This window comes from Echiichthys vipera, assembly GCF_963691815.1.
Source record: "Echiichthys vipera genome assembly, chromosome: 7".
NCBI classification, from domain to species: Eukaryota; Metazoa; Chordata; class Actinopteri; order Perciformes; family Trachinidae; genus Echiichthys; species Echiichthys vipera.
Genome location: NC_139832.1, coordinates 20,596,673 through 20,611,839, shown reverse-complemented (window position 1 = coordinate 20,611,839; position 15,167 = coordinate 20,596,673). Strand labels below are relative to the sequence as shown.

Here is a 15,167-nt window from a genome sequence, read left to right as displayed (position 1 = left end):
CATAGAAGTTGCTTTGCAGGACAATCTCTGTTAAGTGCTCAGCCGTTAGGGCGTTACAGGAGCGGCCAAGAAGAGGGCCATCCAATCCGCAAGCTGACCACCCAGGCACTGGCCAGTTGGATTGAGTGGCGAGGCAATGGAGAGAGCTGGAGACGTCTAAAAAAGGAGGCACACCTGTGGCTGAAGTTCTGTACAGGCCAGAAAAGGCTGGATGAGTCAGTCTAGACAATGAGTTATTGAAGCAATTGGCCAGTGTCATTCTTCATTAAGTGATGGCAGGAACAAAAGCAGGAACGGGGCAGCTGATGATGAGCTATGCAATCACACACTCCAAGACTGCCCCCCCCCCACACACACACACACACACACACACATACACAACTTAGTGGGATCATTCAGATCTACATGAAAGCAAGTCATGTGCTACGAGACAACAGCCCTCACTGATAAGAACATGTGACAGAAATTAACAGAGAAATGACACTATAAAACTGTGAATCTTTTTATTCTTCATCTGCACATTTGAAGAGTTATATTTTATCTTATAAATATGACAGTGTCCTTATTTTATCATCTAAAAACTGTATGCACTGAGAGCTTGTAAGTTCTAATAAATAAATAAATAAGGAAAATAGTAGGAGCTTAAAATCTAGGTTTAGAATTACTGTTAATGAAAAGTATTTTAGGTCTCTCTTGAAAAAACCTAAATAAACGATTCAATATTGAATGGTAAGGATCAATGTTGAGCATTCGGTAAGGACGGGGGCTTAAAGTATGATTCGACTAATAAGATTAAATAAGAACATTTACTCTGGGCTGATAAGGCTATAGTAACAGAATCCTAAATTTTTATACTAAAATCTACACACTTGAACATGTCTCGTCAACAGCAACATTGGCGTTGGCCCTGGCGTTAGCATGCCACAGTGTTAGGGCGCACTCACACTGTCCGTCCGTACCGTGCCCCGTGCTTTAGGGTACTTGTCCCACCCTCCCTCTCCCCCCGCGGGCCAGGCCCGTTTGTGCTCACACTGCCTGGGCCTCGCCATATGCTTCTTGCCTGCCCACGTCACACGCATTGATCGACATCATCGTAATGCGTCGCTTTGTTTACAAATCTTTCCATAGACCTCTGAGTTTTTGTGCGTCTTGTCTAACTGTTAAAAATATTTTCATCCAACCAAATCTGCGAACAGGCGCACATAAAATGACATCAGAACCGCCGTAGGCCTCGTGCTCGTACACGTGCGCACGCTCGTTCTCGTACATGTGCAAATGTGCTTTACAAAAGCCCACCTCTCCCAAACGGTCCGTGGACGGCAAGCGCGCCGCAGCTAGGCTCGGTACGGTTGCAATCACACCGGTCAAACGAACTGGACTTTACCCGTATTGGGCACGGTATGGATGGACAGTGTGACTGTGCCCTTAGTGTACAGGCCTTCAAGTTTTGAAGACAGGAAAGAGTGACATTGGGGGGGGGGGGCTGGGGTGCTTTCATCTGCATTCAGAGATACTATCTACCAAACCTGTCTACCAGAGCTTTATATGGAAAGTCAGATCCTTTTTTGAGTAATTGGTATTTTGAAAAAGAATGTGAAAAAAAACAGTGCAAGAGGTGTCTCTGAAATGATTGCACAGAGGTTATCCTGTTAATTCTGTTATTGTAAGATATCTGTAAAATGTTGATCCTCTCTGCTCCTTTTGTCACATCACAGATGTAACATGATATTAACCTCTTTTAAGTTAGGTATACAACTCAAAGTTCTGATTTTTTTTGGGGTCATCATTCATCTTCATTCATCTTCAACCGCTTGTCCCTGTTGGGGTCGCAGGGGGGCTGGAGCCGATCCCAGCCGACATCGGGCATGAGGCGGGGTACAACCTGGACAGGACGCCAGTCTATCAAAGTGCACATAGAGACAAACAGAGACAGACAACCATTCACACCTACAGGCAATTTTTGGGGGGTATTTTTGAAAATATATTTCCAGAAGTTGTATGTTTTTAATATTTTCTTAATATAAGTGAAATTCTAACCACCTAATTTATTGTTTTCATTTCTTACTTAACTCCTACCTGGACACACTAAGGTACTGCACCAAATGCAAAGCTGTGAAAACCAAAGCCCTTTATAGTGAATTTGATCTGTCATGATTTATGTACTTCAATGTTTTCATTTATTTATGATATATGCACTACCTCGAACAATATTGTTATCGTTACTATTTTTATATTGTTTGAAGATTGAACAGTAATCACTGGTGTAAGTCTATTTGTCTGAATAAAGTTACGAAATTAAAAAAAAGAATCATGTGAATAAAACTATGCTTTTTTTTCATTGGTTGTTGGGTTAAATCTTACCCAGATAAGCCTGTGAATGTTCTCATTACCAGATACCCAGATACAATAGTGCTATTTTCTGATTGGCCATTGGCTGGTAAATTGCAGCTTGAGTGAGCTCCAGAGGAGACATGCTTGATTCCTGCCGGTTCCATAGTGAGAGCTTCTACTGCGCTGCAGCTTTTTATAAAATGCTTTTCTGCGTGAGAAATACAATGTATGGCGGTAGTGCATGATAAAAGACCGAAATGCGTAACTGTCACGCTCAGGCGTGACACTTGAGAGCCCTGAGTGTATGTAATGTAAACGCTGCACTAACATGCCTGGATCATATAAAGAAATATGGAACGGACTATAACTACTATATGGAAACTGTTGATAATGGAGTGTTCAGAATGGTCTGAAACCTTGCTCACAGGGATTACTGTTTATGTACGGATTACTTTTATATAGGTTAAACTCATTATTTGAAGCTTTGGCCATGTTTAATAGGAACATCTGCCATTATAAAGTCATATATAATTGCTTGTTTGCATCATCAGTTCAACATAAAAAGGGATTGAAGAGCTGTACACCAACATAATCTTAGCCATGCAGATGGAACTTTCTACTTTTTTATCTTAGCCATTATTTCTTTAAAAAATATCATAATCACTTAAATCCAAAAAGAATTTGCCAGTATTTAAAAGAAAATTAGACTGCAGCAAAAGCTCAGCTATTGTTCGGCGCTGTCAGAAAGGTTTGAAATGGAGATTCAGGCCAAGGAGGCAAATACCCACCCCTGCTAAAGACAAGTAAGTACCAAGGAAAAGAAATAAAGGATGCTGTTGACATTGCATTCACTCACACGACCGGGCATTGTTTTATCTAAACCTCCTGTCATTTCAAAGCCTATATCCTCGGCTCTTTCAACAACAGAAAAGTGGGGAACATTTGGTTTACACTGAATTATTTTTTATGGGCCAAGTACTACCCACGTTGAATGGCTAAATCATTTGTGTGGTAGCTTTCGACAAACTGCACAGATGGGCAGTCTTTGTTATTCAGGACTGCAGCCCTCATCTGAGATAATGTAGCTATACCATAAACCTGCAATTATAAATTACAAATAAAAAAGAATAGCATGTGGATGATCGACCACAAAAGGAAATCGTTAACGAGAACGGGAATTGGCACAGAGGACTTGATAAGACCCTGATCAGATGTTCAATGATAGAGGAATCTTTTTTCTGAAATAAAGAGCAAGATATTATAAATGTTTGATTGTTTAAATGCCAGGTTTATGTAATAAGAACTGTTGTGCAGAGATTTTTCCCTCCCATGCTATTTGATCTTTACTAAAGTAATAAAAGCTAAATCGTAAAGATGGATGTTCATAGAAGAATTACAAACTGCTGAGAACAAACCTCTCAGAGCTAATTATAAGGTTGTTTTTTTTTTAGTTCACTGCATAGGTGAGGCACATGCTTTGACTCCCTTAAATAGTTTCACAAAATATGTTTTTAACTTCCCTTGTGTTTAAATGGATAAAAAAACAAAACATGAATACTTTTATAATCTGACGTTATGTTTACAAGCACATCTTAATCTGGTCTAACACCTTTAAAAAGAAAGAAAGCGACAACAGGCTTTTATTTTGGCATGTCACACCTTAATAAGTGAGCTGCTGTATAAACAGAATTTCTAAAAATAAAAAAAACAGCTGGATATCTGTTTCCTTTTCACATTCAAACCTATCAAAAAAACTTCCAGTAGAGAGAGAGTGCGATGCCTGTTTCAATGACAAACTGCTGAAAAATAATCAACATTGGTCATTGGTCTGTAAAGAGAAAAGGTAATAAGAAAAAAAACACAGAAAACACCTCTTTTTGATCTTTACCTGACAAAAGTTCAGTGCCGGTTGAAAACATGTCTGTTCAGAACAGGCTGAGTGCACACTGCACTTCTTTCGGTCCTGAGCAATACACCTGCAATGATATAGTTGCGTACCTTAATAATGCTAGAGTATACACATCATTTGCTAACAGCTATTTGGGATAATTACGGGAACAAAAGTGTTCTTTCTGAAAAGTTCTATCGCTGATGCTGTAAATCTTTTGTAAATCTTTACAATTGCTGCATTCGAAATTTGTTCCCTTATTCACTGATTCATTATTCCCTAAATAGTATTTATCAAATAGTAAACTTTATAGGGAATGATCAAACAAGATTTAAGACACTGCGTGGAAATTTTCTAACAAACCGTTGCGTCAGTAGATGCGCTGGATATGTGTGACAGAAGCGGGTGCATCCAACATCATGTAAACACACAGTGCTGTAATCCCATTTTTTTTTACAATTATGATTAATTAATTACAGAAAAAATAACGCCACAAAAAAAAAAATAAGGCAATTAATCTCAGTTTATTTTTGCACAGTACGGAACGTTGCTTATTGCACGAGTTCCCGCCCTGCCAGGAATACTAATGCACAGGACGCAACACAAGAGAAATGAAACCGATTAGAAGCAAGATGATGAGTTGTTGCTGCGTTGAGTGGGTCCAGTTCTAAAAATGACCAAGTGAAAACGTGAATAGCTCGGTTGTGTGCAAATTGTGCAAGAAAAAATGTAACGTTAGCACAGAAAGCTCCGAGGAGGGACTGTGATTAGTTGATGGATCATTTTTGTTATTTAAATTTCAAAAAACATGGGAGAAAAAGCACTGTATGTTCAACTGCTTTTTTAAGCCAAAGATATTATTTGAAAGTTAAAGTTTCTTCTAGTCAGACAAGTTAGTTGTATGGTAAGGATGTCCTCTTACCTTTTCTTAGCTGACAGTTTCAAGGATATTATTCTAAATATTTTTGCAATGTTAGGTTTCCACTTTTTTTTAAATATACCGTACTAAGCACTGTTTTTTTTATAATAAACCAAAACAAATGTGCTTAAGACGTAAAAGTTTACAAAAAGTTAGTGCTCATTGATAAAAATAAACACATTTTGTTGTTTAAACTCATTGTTGTGTGTATTAATTAATTAAAGACCCAGGACTAGGTGGAGAGATTATATCTCCACACTGGCCTGGGAACGCCTCGGGATCCCCCAGTTAGAGCTGGTTAATGTGGCCCGGGAAAGGGAAGTTTGGGGTCCCCTGCTATAACTGCTGCCCCCGCGACCCGACCCCGGATAAGCGGATGAAGATGAGATGAGATGAGATATACCAAAATCCATTTAAATTGAAATATGTATGTATAAGTCAAATATTGATATGTGATTAATTGCGATTAATTAATTACAAATTGTGTCCCACTACTACTTTTAATAAAGACCAGGCACTCAAGAAGACGGTAACATGTTGGTTTGATGTTGCATGTAAATTTCAATGTTTGATCCCAAATTGTTGAAATTTTAGATGGTCCCAATTGCAAGCTTTAATAGCCAAAGATGAATTTATTTCACAAATTAACAGCAGTAAGACTGCGAATAACTAGTCGGCTTGGGAGTAACTGCAGTACTTAACCGCTGTTAGCTCTCTAATACCTGGCTACTAAACACTAGTATGGCGTACACACTATATAGTGTACTTCTTCTATGATAGGGAACAATTTCGAACACAGCTATGTTTTCTTGAATGTTCTGTAGAGAGCAAGCTTTACCCAGGATGCAATTCGGTGGTGCAACAGTTAATTGGGGTCCCCTCTGAATACACCACACAGTAGAGCCCTAAGTGGGACTGTTTTCTTAAAACATCCCACATGGACCTGCTGGATTTCTGATCATTACCGTCCGCTCCCTCAGTGTGTGTTCCCCTCCCGCCTCTGTCTGCAAACATTCTGACCAGTAGTGAAACATGATTTAAGGACATTTACCTAAGTACTGTACTTTGTAATTTACATTTTTGCTACTTTACAGGCTAGTTCTACTCCACTACAAATTAGAGGCCAATATTGTACTTCTTGCAGTACGATTTATTTGACAGTTCTAGTTTGAAGATTCACATTATTAATACAAAACATAAATCAACTAATAATTTATAAACTACCATCAGTATATAAAGTAATTCATAATGGTCTCAGACTTTAGCAGCTGCAACATTATAGTGATGAACACATTAATGCATCACCACGTTCTGCTGATACAGACCCAAGTTCAGAACAGGACTTTGAAATGTGGGACTGTGCAGCTAGGGAGCGGTCCATGACCTGAATTAATCTTCTTTTCAACTTCATTTGTTGACACCATCGGTTTATCTTTACATTTTGACCGCAAAACAAAACAGGTGAAGACACATTCAAGTCAGAGTCCGCTGCGGCGCCTATAGCCTCTGTACAACAGCGGAGGCGGGGCCTCAGGGCTTTGCTCATTCAATCAAGGTCTAATTATATTGAGCTTGTCGCATGTCCAAATTAAACCACCTTCGACACAAAACACACCTGCCAATTGTGAAGTAGATTGAATGGATGGTTTACACACACACACACACACACACACACACACACACACACACACACACACACACACACACACACACACACACACACACACACACACACACACACACACACACACACACACACACACACACACACACACACACACACACACACACACACACACAGATTCCTTGCTCTTAAGGAGGTATTACTAAGGAGACAGAATGGGGGGGGCACACAGATAAGGACAAAGACACTGACATTGAGAGACGCCATTACTTGCTGCATGTTTAGGGGCAAAATGTGGCTTTTTTTGAAGCATAATTGACTGAATGACAAACATCAGAGAAACATCTGTATATCCATCATGAAGAATCTCTTCTATCATAGAACATCAGTTTATGACATGCGCTATTGCTTTTGAAATCCGATAGCTGCACAAGCCAACAGATGCTCCCCTAACAGAGCCTGGAAATAAAGTGTGGCTGACTTATCTCCCACCATACCCCCACTGCCATCACATTGCAATGTGATACCTCTCACCATTTGGCCATCAAGCCAGCTAAGGTGTGGAAAAGAGGTGATTCATATTGTGATTGCAACACTGCCCTCCATGACTCTTCCAGAAGGGTAGAGAGGACCAGAGAGGGGATAGCCAGAGAAGGCCCGAGAGCTGCGAACATCCCCCAGCCTAGCAGAGCTGCCTGCCTGCCTGCGGCTGTAGCTAAATTTACTCCTCTCTCCCCAAGCATCGCAGCACATCACGTTGGGATTCTATTACTCTCTTGCGTCCCAGCATGCGAATAGTCATGTGAACGCCGGCCACAGGCCTCCGTGGCTGGCAGTGCCCTTCCTGCCCCTGCATTCAGCTCTCAGTCCAGTAAATGCTGTTCGTCTCTAGCCAGCTGCCCAATCGCTCTCTCGCACTTTCTCTGTCTCTTTATCTCCCCCTCTTCCTCACTCATTCTCTCCCCTTCTATGGCTTGACTCTCAAATGCCTCCCTTTTCAACTTCCTTCCTCCCCAATTACAGCTCCTCTCATTCTGAGAGTAGGGGTCAGTGGTGGATGGGTTTAGGGCTGAGACTGATGGCAGGTAACGGAGAGGGGCGAATGAACCCTAGCCAAATTGGGATCAATAAGGAGTTGAGGGAGGGCTGGGGAAAGGCTCCTGATATGGGCGGAGAGGTGCTGGAGGTTGGGGGTGAAGAAATGCCACTGGTGGCACATCAGGTCAGATCACATGCTTGATATCCCAGTATGTCTCCTCCATTGGTGGAGTGCTGTCAACAGTGTGACACAAGGCTAGAATATACACTTCGGTGATGGTTCATACGCATGAGGATAAAGTGCCCTACCCTTCTGAAAGTCACTCTCCTGACTAACCAAGTGGCAGACTGATGTCACAGAGTCGATCATCAGTTCTTACCTTGCCATGTATGAGAGTGTTAGTCGTTGAGCCTGAAATAGACTGACATGCGTCAATGAGGGCAATGAAATCATTAGCTATTCCTCTTGAACAGCTAGCTCACTCTGACTGAGCAATACACAGGGGTAAGCACAGATTTCTGAAGCCAGCTTATGCAAATTGCATGAATAGGTTGAACCAGGTTGAAATGCAAAGGAAGGGACAGATACAGAAAGAGAGCAAGAGGAGAAAAAATGGAGAAATAACTTTTTGAAGGAGAAAACAGCCAAAGCTTTGCACCATGCAGTCATTCTGCAGACACAACCATAAAGCATGCCGCAAACGCCCCTCCTACCCATCGAAGCCATAAATGACATCTTCACTCCCTCATGTGCACACTCCAGCGTCACACTGACCTCTAGTGGTGTCAAAAGGAACACAGGGCTCATGACAATAGATCATGACTGAGAGATAATTTGTTCTTGAGGTAATTATATCATAGAATTGATTTTAAGATGGTGACACTGGTCTAGTACCTCTCAGGTGATACAAATAAAAGGCCTGGGGAAGAACCTGTTCCAGCAGCATGTGAACTGGAGTCTCAACCTCCCTGTTTTACAATTATCCACTAGTGAACAATCAATCTCTCTCTCTCTCTCTCTCTCCTCTCTCTCTCTCTCTCTCTCTCTCTCTCTCTCTCTTCTCTCTCTCTCTCTCTCTCTCTCTCTCTCTCTCTCTCTCTCTCTCTCTCTCTCTCCTCTCTCTCTCTCTCTCTCTCTCTCTCTCTCTCCTCTCTCTCTCTCTCTCTCTCTCTCTCTCTCTCTCTCTCTCTCTCTCTCTCTCCCAGTATCTCTCTGTTTCCTCTCCCTCACCCTCTTCGTCTCTCTGTCTCTCTTCAAAGATTCCTTTGGAAAATTTCGATTTGAACACTATTGATTTTCTGGGTTATACCTACAACAAGACCCTGACAGAACCTACAACCACTCTGTTCAGTGGGGGGACCAAAGTGCGACCTAGCGCTGGAGACTTTTAATGAAGTCAGAGGTTTGATGCTGAGTGCATTACTAGATATTTTTAAACAACCACTGAAGAGCCTTGACGGTCAGGTAACAGCTTAAATCGAATTTCCTCAGAGACACAGTTCGTGAGATTAGAGTTTCGTTATGGGACTCTGCAAGCTGTTTTCCTGACCTGTTATGCCTGTATCCTAGCACAGTGCTACTGTTTAATTAGTATAGAAGGATGTTTTGAAAAGTAACCATGCAAAAGACGCACACTGAAAGCAGTAGTATAGTCTGTTAGTTATGCTAGAAAGATTCATGTTATGTTGCTCAAAATTCACTAGATGGCGCACACTGCAAGGAAACATGTTCATCAGTGTTGCTGTTCAACATGTATGTATCTAATATGGAATATTAAAATAATCAATTCTTATCACACAAACTAATTCATGTCTCAACACTGATTTACCCTCAACAAATATAGAGAGTTGAACAACCATACCCATATTAAGAATTTGCAGTATATTGTATTTCTCTCCACTACACATATGTGATTATTACAGCAGTCCAACATATATTTAGATTCTTATTATTCCTTTAACTTGTAAGCGTCAAGGTGGCTGTCTCAGAATATCCGTGAAGGTTGTCATGGCACTCTGATTGAAAGGCTGTCCCCCGACTCAGCTTGCAGCCCTATTAGTCAAAGCTGCGAGAAAATGAGGGTATAGTTATGTTAGAATGGGACAGCCGATTTGAGGCAAAATGGAAGTGATTTGTTCGATGATTTAGAACGTCCTCTATAAGAGGTTGTGTGACTACGCATGTCCCCAATTGAAGTGACTTGCTTCACCAATATGTAATTTAAGTAGGACTGTTAATGATATGGCAGTTTCTCCATTTGTCTGGGTGGTGCCTAACAGCAACTTAGAACTTCGATGAATGAGTTTAGTCACGTGTTGAGAGACACAAACACATGCACACACACACACACACACACAAACACACACACACATACACATACACATACACATACACACACACACACACACACACACACACACACACACACACTGCTAGACAGTAGAGACATTAGGTCATGGTTAGCAAAACTAACAATAGTACCAGTGACAGGAAGTATGCAAGAGACACTGTGACACAGTCAGCATGAATATTAATCCTCTCCCCCTCTCACTGTGGTAGAGTGAGAGAGAGAGAGGAAAGACAGAGAGAGTGGGAGACAAATGCTTGTAGGCATTGTTAAGAGCTCTCCGCTAGCCACTTAAACGTCACTCATCAGTGACTCTGGGGCTTTATATGCTATCCAGGTCCTCACAGGACACTGAGCAGTACTCATCTACAAGCAGAGACATCACCAACCATGATAAGCTCAATTTCAATGCTTCCCTTTTATCTTTTAAATTTTTTCATTTTATTGCTTTGAGTATTTAATCTTAACCCCTAGATGGTTTTTGAAATGCCTAACCACATGCACTCTTTCAAATGGAGTCAAAGCAGCAGAGGGCACTTCCAGGGCAAAGCACTTCTGCTGCAGAGGAAGAAAGGGATTGATAAGACCTAAATGAGCTGAAGCAATTGTGTGGAATATCTGCTCCTCCGTGTCTAATCTCAGAAGGCATAAGGCCCGCTTGAAGATATGAAATCATAACTTACATTTTATCATCAGCAGGAGTTGCTGGTAGAGAGTGACTATATATATTTTTAGGGAAGGTGTGCCGACAGGACACTGAGAAGTTTTAAAATGAGGAAAAGCAAACAGCGGAAAATAAATCTTGCTTTGACCCAGTTTGATGCTCTTGATGTCCTAAAACCAACCGAAGCAAAGTAAAAGAAATGGGATGACTTGTTTATCATCATACCATCAACATAATTTGATATGTACACAAACTTTTAAAGCAGGTCACAGTGCAAAGAAATCCTTAATTTTGTAAGGTAGCGATTTAAATATGCCAAATTTGTCAACACAGAACAACAAATTCATACGAAAAGATACAAATTTCCTTTCAAAGCCTACATGCTCAATGTGAATGAGCTTCCTCAGGCCAACAAATTCATGTTGGTCGTTCAACAGACCTTAAATAATTACCTTGGACAAGCAATTCAAAAGTAACACGTTCAATACTGAACCATGACTGCCCCAAACATGAACCACTAATTCCAAGGATTTTTTAAAGATCAGCCAAAAATATCACAAACAGGCTTTGTTATAGAGATGTATTTTTGTGCAACAAATTGAAAAACACCTTTTCTTTTATAAAAGGAAAGTCAACATACAGTCATATCCATCATAGTTTGATTAAAAGCCAGGATCCTCTCTGAACCCATTTGATCCTGCCAATGCGAGGGTGTTGTGGTCTGCTGCTAACACAGCCATCAAACACTGAGGCTGGGGAGCCGTGCTGTGAAGCGCAGTGAAGCAAAGCCTTGATGTTTTTACAGAGGGAACATAACTGGAGCTATGAAATACAGTGCCCTTTTCCCTCTCCTTCAACCTCCGCTTCCTTTATCTGCCCCTTTTCTCTCTCAGGGTTTATTGTGTACTGAGTGGTGTTGCCTGAACCCCTGTACCCTTTAATTTCAGCTTAACCCATGACGCCAGAAAACATCCTCACAATTGTCACAGACTGAAAAGACTACACTCAGTTCATGTTAGAGTAACTCAGCTGCCATTAGCTCAGTTAGAATCAGTGCTAACTGGTCTTCACAATGTTCAGCTGCACTTTCTCACTTTCAGCTGTTCAGCCGTGATTAGTCTTCTTAATTACTAGCTCATCAACTTTAGCGACAATGTTACAACAAAGAACTGGGCAACTGAAACTGACAAAGTACAGCTGAATCAGATGCAATAGAGGCAACAATTGATCTCTCACAGACATGCCTACTTTATGCTAATCCCCCTACAGTCTTTAGGCAGGAAAAGGCCATTTCTCTCATTCAGTTAATGTGTTTTCTTAACCTAATTTAAAGTGGTGTATTTAAATATTCCTGCATACTGGGGCACTTAAACAGTCTTGGAATGGCATAAATTGAGTAGGACTGGAACCTGAGACAATTGTGGATTCAATTAGTCCCAATATATTAACGTGTGATTATGTTAGTTCCCTTAGTAGCCATTTCATTGTAGTGAGACCATTTTTTGACCTTCCTGTATTCTAAAAGTTTATTGTAACCACTGTATGATAAAACATTGTATCGTCAGATGCTTGCCAATACACATCCCTACTGTAGTACTGATCGGTATCATCATACTCTCTACAAATGATTTAAAGAAGTCCTTGCCAGTGGATTTCCAATCAGTTTCCATATGAGAAAAATATCCTACAAGCTAGGCTAGGTGAAACAACCACTTGTTACATACTGGCAGGGCTACAAGCTAACCCTTCACAAAATTCATCATGATTTTAGCCAATATTGTTAGTCCCCAGGGCAGCACAGTTGTGTAGTGGTTAGCACTGTTGCCAGAGGGTTCCTAGTTTGAATCCGGGCTGGGGCCCTTCTGTGTGAAGTTTGCATATTCTCCCTTTGTCTGCGTGGGTTCTCTCCGGGTTCTCCGGCTTCCTCGCACAGTCCAAACACACGCACATGTTAGGTTAACTGATAACTCTAAATTGGCCGTAGGTGTGAATGTTAATAGTTGTCTTTCTCTGTGTCTCAATGTCAGCTGGGATCCACAAAAGTCCCTTATTTGTGTTAGAACACCTCATTCAGCCTCAGGATGACAGAGGTTGGCAGCTAATGTCATTTCTCTTTAGCACTCATATTTTAAGTGTATTTTGAGTGTACATCTAATATAAAAAAAAAAGAATCAGATGTAATGCAGTAATCCTCCACTAAAGTGTACTTTATATTGACATTTTCAATGACTGTTTTAGTTTTTATGTCAATTTAGGTCAACAATGTATTTTGTGGAGTTGTATTGGAATTTAATATCTGAGGTGTTGCTATATTAGGTGTTTCATGTTGAGGAGCCCAACTGATGTTTGTCTGGTATTTTCCCTTGGTACACACATTATTAATGAGCTCTTTGTGACTTGCCATGGAATTAAATAAATGCTACTATTGTAAGGGATCCATATCTTCCAGCTGCAGAAGCCAAGAGTCAGTCAATGGCCGCTGTTGATCCTTACCAGTTTTTTAACCAGAGGCTGTCTGAGTTAAAGTTCAGGACCAGATCAATGTGAGGATAACACACAAAATGACTGCAGCTGGGCTGAACCAAAACACTGTCTCTACTGCAGCTTTCTATCTGTATTGCTGATGTGTGCTTCCAAACATACTCAAGCATGTGTCACTGCAAGCACAGTGCAGCTTGAAGCTGAACTGAACTGATGAAACACAGTTATGGGGATAGTTCAGCTTTTTGGAAATGGCGTTGTATGAGGTATTTATCCATAGTCAGTGTGTAGATGACGGTTAGCATGCTGCCAGTTTGGAAAAGCAGACAGGTGTACTGACAAGGAAGTGGCTTTAGACGGGGGCAGAAGCTGCAGCAAAACGTACTTTAGTCACTAAAGTAAGACAATTCTGGCATGCGTGCATGTGCGTGTGCATGTGTGTGTGTGTGGCTATTTCCTGTAGTTACCCACCCCAAGTTTGGAGGTAGTTGGACAGGAAATACACCCATACAAGAGCAGCAAGTCAGCCCTGAACAATCTGTAATTCTGTCCCAAGAGTGTGTTTCCTGTAAGGTCTATTGTCTATTCTAACACCCTTAAGCAAACTGGAAAATGCCCACAACTACTCACTATATAGGACCAAAGCTGCGTGACATGGCAGATTCCATCTTATTCTTTAATACATCTTTAATTTCCTCCTGTGTTAAACAAAGTGACCTGAAGGAAAAAGGTTCATCGACACCACTTGAGAGAAATCTTTTGCAAATAAACAGTCACTTAGCAGTGATTGCAGTTTGAAAGGGAAAAGACAGAATTAGGAAATCCCGAGGCTGGGACTAAAACACCAAGCGGGGTGGAACATGGCGCAATCTCTTACCGGCTCAGATGTGGTCGGAAACAGAGGCAGTGGGCTCACCGGCTCGCCTGTGACAGCCTGTCAAATAGAGGAAGAAAAACAGGGGAACGAGAGAATGACTCCTCAGATTAAATCAACTGCTAATTGAAACCAAATCACACAGCGATAAAAGCATGCAAAGCTGAAAGAGTGGGCTGTAAAAATATAGACAAAGCTACATGACAGTTAAAGTATGCTACATCTAAGTGAACTTGTGAAAGACAAAGCGCCAGAGTGGGATAATTAATGCTGTTGAACACACACCCAAAAACAACTGTCAGTGGTTGATATGAATATTAAAAACATGTCTATTGGACACAATGCTACAGTAACACCTACAAATGACACACAAAGCCAGATGACTAAACACAGCCTCATGAGGCAGGGCAGTTAATATAGCATCTGGGCAAATGTTTGCCATTGGAGACGACAGTACGCACTGAAATGTCGGAAAAATTATAGACCGTGCCACTGCATGACAATGATACTATTTCTGACCACTATGAATATGACCAACTGGCTGATAATCATAGTCACAGAGAACTATTTTAGACATGCCAAGATGAGTAAACCACAGTATTTTTCATACATTAGATGACCTGTTATGAGCATAGCAGTATGTTGTGTTACTGAATCAGTGTCCATGTGGAAACTGCAGGTTAACAGTGCATATGAAAACATCTGTCCCATGAGCTCACTTTAAACCACAGACCACGGGCCACTGTATGCTGTGGCAGGCTCTGCACCAGACTGCCATTAAGTCTGCTTTCTTGTGGAGTTCTCTTCAAAACCAGAGCCAGTGGCCTCTGACTATGCAGAGAGTGTGTCTACAACCTGCAGGCTTTTTGCTTGCAGTACTCATTGAATTTCTGGTCAGGCAGGCACACCACTACAAAGTCAGGGTAGGTGCTTCACTCAACATATTTCCGTCTGGTTCTGCTATAAGACAGATGACTGGAAAGAATTGTGGAAGGTCAAA

General features: G+C 41.1%; 1 protein-coding gene across 1 annotated transcript in view; it reads right to left on the bottom strand.

The window, feature by feature from the left end:
- The window catches only part of tspan9a (tetraspanin 9a), a 154,940-nt gene extending 140,720 nt beyond the window's left edge, over positions 1-14,220 (bottom strand). The window contains exon 1 of the mRNA XM_083917118.1: positions 14,171-14,220. The gene's annotated coding sequence lies outside the window, so the exon portion shown is untranslated. The remainder of the gene's footprint in view (positions 1-14,170) is intronic.
- Positions 14,221-15,167: the final 947 nt, after the last annotated feature.